We start from the raw sequence: 6,759 nt of genomic DNA on the forward strand, positions 1-6,759 counted from the left end.
AGAGAAGGGGGAGGATTAGTGTTTGAGAGGAGTGATTTTTCTACCTATGGGTGCTCCCCTATTTATATACATTTGGGGATAGGGTGGTTGGGATATTTTAAATTTCAAACGGAGGGTGGTTACTAGGTTCATATCCAAAATTTCAAAATTCTAAGCTTATCTCCTAACTGATTTTCAAATTTCGAATTTAAATTTTGGTTTCTAGAAGGGGTGGTTCTTACATTCCACAACCTGGAATAGTTGAATCCGAAAATTCTCATCATTGAATTTGCCTGAGTGCTACTGCGAATGATGGAATTGTTGTCCATTTATCTAACAATTTTTATTTTTATTATCTTAATTTTTGGTTGATATTTTAATCGACAAGTTCTAGTATTTATTATATTATGATATTTTTCTTCAATTCTAAAAGTGAGTTTTTTATTGAAGTAAAATACTTTTCTTCAGTTTTATGTTTATATAAAATTAAATGTAAAAATATATTAAAGATCATCAGTGATAATAAACTTTATTTGATAATAATTTATTAGAGTAAGGGCAAAATTAATATTGTAATGGGAATAACTAACCATTATTATTAACAATGAATAAATTCGTCCATGCTACATACAAAGTCAGATTTTACTGCAAAACTAAAAAATGTTCCATAGCCGGAAGTTGAACCCGGAAATTCTCATAATTGAATTTGCCTAAGTGCTACTACAGATAATGGAATTGCTGTCAATTTATCTAACAATTTTTTTTTATTATCTTAGTTTTTGGTTGATATTTTGATAAACAAGTTCTCGTATTTGTTATATTATGATATTTTCTTCAATTCTAAAAGTGAGTTTTTTATTGAAGTAAAATATATTTCTTCAGTTTTATGTTTATATAAAATTAAATGTAAAAATATATTAAAGATTATCAGTGATAATTAACTTTATTTGATAATAATTTATTAGAGTAAGGTCAAAATTAATATTGTAATTGGAATAACTAATCATTATTATCAACAATGAATAAATTCGTCCGTGCTTCATACAAAGTCGAATTTTGCTGTAAAACTAAAAATTGTTCCGCAGCCGGGAGTTGATCCCAAAAATTCTCATCATTAAATTTGCCTGAGTGCTACTCCGGATGATGAAAATGTTGTCCATTTATCTAACAATTTTTATTTTTATTATCTTAATTTTTAGTTGATATTTTGATAGACAAGTTCTAGTATTTGTTATATTATGATATTTTTCTTCAATTCTAAAAGTGAGTTTTTTATTGAAGTATAATATATTTTTTCAGTTTTATGTTTATATAAAATTAAATGTAAAAATATATTAAAGATTATCAGTGATAATAATCTTTATTTGATAATAATTTATTAAAATAAGGCCAAAATTAATATTGTAATTGGAATAACTAAGCATTATTATTAACAATGAAGAAATTCGTCCGTGCTTCATACAAAGTCGGATTTTGCTACAAAACTAAAAATTGTTCCGCAGCTGGGAGTTGAACCCGAAAATTCTAATCATTGAATTTGCCTGAGTGCTACTGCAGATGATGGAATTGTTGCCCATTTATCTAACAATTTTTACTTTCATTATCTTAATTTTTGGTTGATATTTTGATAGACATGTTCTCGTATTTGTTATATTATGATATTTTTCTTCAATTCTAAAAGTGAATTTTTTATTGAAGTAAAATATTTTTTTTCAGTTTTATGTTTATATAAAATTAAATGTAAAAATATATTAAAAATTATCACTGATAATAAACTTTGTTTGATAATAATTTATTATAGTAAGGTCAAAGTTAATATTGTAATTGAAATAACTAATCATTATTATTTACAACGAATAAATTCGTCCGTGCTTCATACAAAGTCGGATTTTGCCGCAAAACTAAAAATTATTCCGCAGCCAGGAGTTGAATCCAGAAATTCTAATCATTGAATTTTCCTGAGTGCTACTGCGGATGATAGAATTGTTGTACATTTATCTAACAATTTTTATTCTTATTATCTTAATTTTTGGTTGATATTTTGATAGACAAGTTCTAGTATTCGTTATATTATGATATTTTTCTTCAATTCTAAAAGTGAGTTTTTTATTGAGGTAAAATATTTTTCTTCAATTTTATGTTTATATAAACTTAAATGTAAAAATATATTAAAGATTATCAGTGATAATAAACTTTAACTAATCATTATTTTTAACAATGAATAAATTCGTACGTGCTTCATAGAAAGTCGGATTTTCCTACAAAATTAAAAATTGTTCCGCAGCCGGGAGTTGAACCCAAAAAATTCTCATCATTGAATTTTCCTAAGTGCTACTGCTGATAATGGAAGTGTTGTCCATTTATCTAACAATTTTTATTTTTATTATCTTAATTTTTGGTTGATATTTTGATAGACATGTTCTCGTATTTGTTATATTATGATATTTTTCTTCAATTCTAAAAGTAAGTTTTTTCTTGAAGTAAAATATTTTTCTTCAGTTTTATGTTATATAAAATTAAATGAAAAAATATATTAAAGATTATCAGTGATAATAAACTTTATTTGATAATAATTTATTAGAGTAAGGTCAAAATTAATATTGTAATTGGAATAACAAATCATTATTATTAACAATGAATAAATTCGTTCGTACTTCATACAAAGTCAGATTTTGCTGCAAAACTAAAAATTATTCCGCAACCGGGAGTTAAACCCAGAAGTTCTAATCATTGAATTTTCCTGAGTGCTACTGCGGATGATAGAATTGTTGTACATTTATCTAAAAATTTTTATTTTTATTATCTTAATTTTTGGTTGATATTTTGATAGACAAATTCTAGTATTCGTTATATTATGATATTTTTCTTCAATTCTAAAAGTGAGTTTTTTATTGAAGTAAAATATTTTTCTTCAGTTCTATGTTTATATAAAATTAAATGTAAAAATATATTTAAGATTATCAGTGATATTAAACTTTAACTAATCATTATTATTAACAATGAATAAATTCGTACGTGCTTCATAGAAAGTCGAATTTTCCTACAAAATTAAAAATTGTTCCGCAGCCGGGAGTTGAACCCGAAAAATTCTCATCATGGAATTTTTCTAAGTGCTACTGCTGATAATGGAAGTGTTGTCCATTTATCTAACAATTTTTATTTTTATTATCTTAATTTTTGGTTGATATTTTGATAGACATGTTCTCGTATTTGTTATATTATGATATTTTTCTTCAATTCTAAAAGTGAATTTTTTCTTAAAGTAAAATATTTTTCTTCAGTTTTATGTTTATACAAAATTAAATGTCAAAATATTTTAAAGATTATCAGTGATAATAAACTTTAACTAATCATTATTATTAATAATGAATAAATTCGTCCGTGCTTCATACAAAGTCGGATTTTGCTGCAAAACTAAAAATTATTCCGCAGCCGGGAGTTGAACCCAGAAATTCTAATCATTAAATTTTCCTAAGTGCTACTGCGGATGATAGAATTGTTATACATTTATCTAACAATTTTTTTTATTATCTTAATTTTTGGTTGATATTTTGATAGACAAGTTCTAGTATTTGTTATATTATGATATTTCTCTTCAATTCTAAAAGTGAATTTTTTATTGAAGTAAAATATTTTTCTTCAGTTTTATGTTTATATAAAATTAAATGTAAAAATATATTAAAGATTATCAGTGATAATAAACTTTAACTAATCATTATTTTTAACAATGAATAAATTCGTACGTGCTTCATAGGAAGTCGGATTTTCCTACAAAATTAAAAATTGTTCCGCAGCCGGGAGTTGAACCCGAAAAATTCTCATCATTGAATTTTCCTAAGTGCTACTGCTGATAATGGAAGTGTTGTCCATTTATCTAACAATTTTTATTTTTATTATCTTAATTTTTGGTTGATATTTTGATAGACATGTTCTCGTATTTGTTATATTATGATATTTTTCTTCAATTCTAAAAGTGAATTTTTTATTGAAGTAAAATATTTTTCTTCAGTTTTATGTTTATATAAAATTAAATGAAAAAATATATTAAAGATTATCAGTGATAATAAACTTTATTTGATAATAATTTATTAGAGTAAGGTCAAAATTAATATTGTAATTGGAATAACTAATCATTATTATTAACAATGAATAAATTCGTCCGTGCTTCATACAAAGTCAGATTTTGCTGCAAAACTAAAAATTATTCCGCAACCGGGAGTTAAACCCAGAAATTCTAATCATTGAATTTTTCTGAGTGCTACTGCGGATGATAGAATTGTTGTACATTTATCTAAAAATTTTTATTTTTATTATCTTAATTTTTGGTTGATATTTTGATAGACAAATTCTAGTATTCGTTATATTATGATATTTTTCTTCAATTCTAAAAGTGAGTTTTTTATTGAAGTAAAATATTTTTCTTCAGTTTTATGTTTATATAAAATTAAATGTAAAAATATATTTAAGATTATCAGTGATATTAAACTTTAACTAATCATTATTATTAACAATGAATAAATTCGTATGTGCTTCATAGAAAGTCGGATTTTCCTACAAAATTAAAAATTGTTCCGCAGCCGGGAGTTGAACCCGAAAAATTCTCATCATTGAATTTTCCTAAGTGCTACTGCTGATAATGGAAGTGTTGTCTATTTATCTAACAATTTTTATTTCTATTATCTTAATTTTTGGTTGATATTTTGATAGACATGTTCTCGTATTTGTTATATTATGATATTTTTCTTCAATTCTAAAAGTGAGTTTTTTCTTGAAGTAAAATATTTTTCTTCAGTTTTATGTTTATATAAAATTAAATGTAAAAATATATTAAAGATTATCAGTGATAATAAACTTTATTTGAGAATAATTTATTAGAGTAAGGTCAAAATTAATACTGTAATTGGAATAACTAATCATTATTATTAACAATGAATAAATTCGTCCGTGCTTCATACAAAGTTGGATTTTGCTACAAAACTAAAAATTATTTGGAGTTGAACCCGGAAATTCTCATCATTGAATTTGCCTGAGTGCTACTGCGGATGATGGAATTGTTGTCCATATATTTAACAATTTTTAATTTTATTATCTTAATTTTTGGTTGATATTTTGATAGACATGTTTTCGTATTTTAATGTAAAAATATATTAAAGATTATCAGTGATAATAAACTTTATTTGATAATAATTTATTAGAGTAAGATAAAAATTAATATTGTAATTGGAATAACTAATCATTATTATTAACAATGAATAAATTCGTCCATGCTTCATACAAAGTCGGATTTTGCTGCAAAACTATAAATTATTCCACAACCGGGAGTTGAACCCGGAAATTCTAATCATTGAATTTTCCTGAGTGCTACTACGGATGATAGAATTGTTATACATTTATCTAACAATTTTTATTTTTATTATCTTAATTTTTGGTTGATATTTTTATAGACAAGTTCTAGTATTCGTTATATTATGATATTTTTCTTCAATTCTAAAAGTGAGTTTTTTATTGAAGTAAAATATTTTTCTTCAGTTTTATGTGTAACACTCTACCATATAGAGTCTTATGCTTAAGTCATAATCCAGAGATGGAAAGGTATTACGACCTCTAAAACAAAAATCTAGTACGTATTGTAGTGTGAATAAGGATTATAACTAGGAGCCTTTGTAGAAAAAGGGGTAAACAAAATTCGCAACTCGAAAGCGCAACACTCTGATCGATAACGCAACGAGTAAAGGATAAGCTAACGCGAGATCATATATATACAAAGAGTGTCAAAAACGGGAATATCAAAACTCAAATCCGGATGCGAAGATAACCGGTCTGAGCATAGCAATATATATACATGTAATAAAATAAGAAAAACCCCAAAGGAAACCCAAAGGGACACAAATACAGAACCCTATTCTCCAAAAATCTCCTATAAGAGGAGTCATCACAGTTTGTATTATTTAGTGGAGATAAAAGTATCTAAACAAGATATATAAACCAAGACGGAGTCCCGAGAACAAAGGATCTTCGCTAATCCAGAAGTCTCCAGCATGCCTTAGCGAGAAACCTCACGTCCTGCATCTGAAAACCACAAAATCCTCATGGGTGAGAACCAGAGGTCCCCAGCATGGTAACAGCTTCCACATATATAATACATAATAATAGAGGAAAGCCGAAGGCAATCCTAGAACTTCCTCTAGATAATATCAAAACTTATAGACAAACTAAACCGTAAGTGGCAACTGACTAAAGATCCTTCAGTCTAACTAATACTTCCCTTTCCAATTCCTTCAGACCTCCCAACCACCAGCAGGAGTATAATATAGCAAACACAATTATATCAGACAAGAGATTTACAAATAGGAACAGATAAGACATTTAGACAATTAGCAAGTAATATACAGTCAAACAGGCAATCTCAAACAATTCATATAGTATGCATATGATGAATGCCTGTCCCTAGTGGCTGATGATATCATCTGTCGGTTATAGAGCCAACCCGACAAGTCCTGGTAGCTAACCATTGGACTGTCCCTCTGTCGCGCATCCCCAACTCGAGTTATACTCATCATAAACTTGATCATAATCATGATCCATATCCATCACCCTCACTGGTGAATATTTACGGGGGCGAGCTCATCCGGGCCTTTCACAGTGCCCGGCCACACTTACGACATAGGGTCAAAAGAGTTTCGAGTCTCAACCTGGAGCATGTGGTAGCTAGCCACTGCTTCCTCCCAGGGAAACCCTCATCTCCGATGGTGGAAGTGCAAACATTCACAATTCATTCAA

The sequence above is a fragment of the Arachis ipaensis genome, chromosome B07, assembly GCF_000816755.2.
Source record: "Arachis ipaensis cultivar K30076 chromosome B07, Araip1.1, whole genome shotgun sequence".
Lineage (NCBI taxonomy): Eukaryota > Viridiplantae > Streptophyta > Magnoliopsida > Fabales > Fabaceae > Arachis > Arachis ipaensis.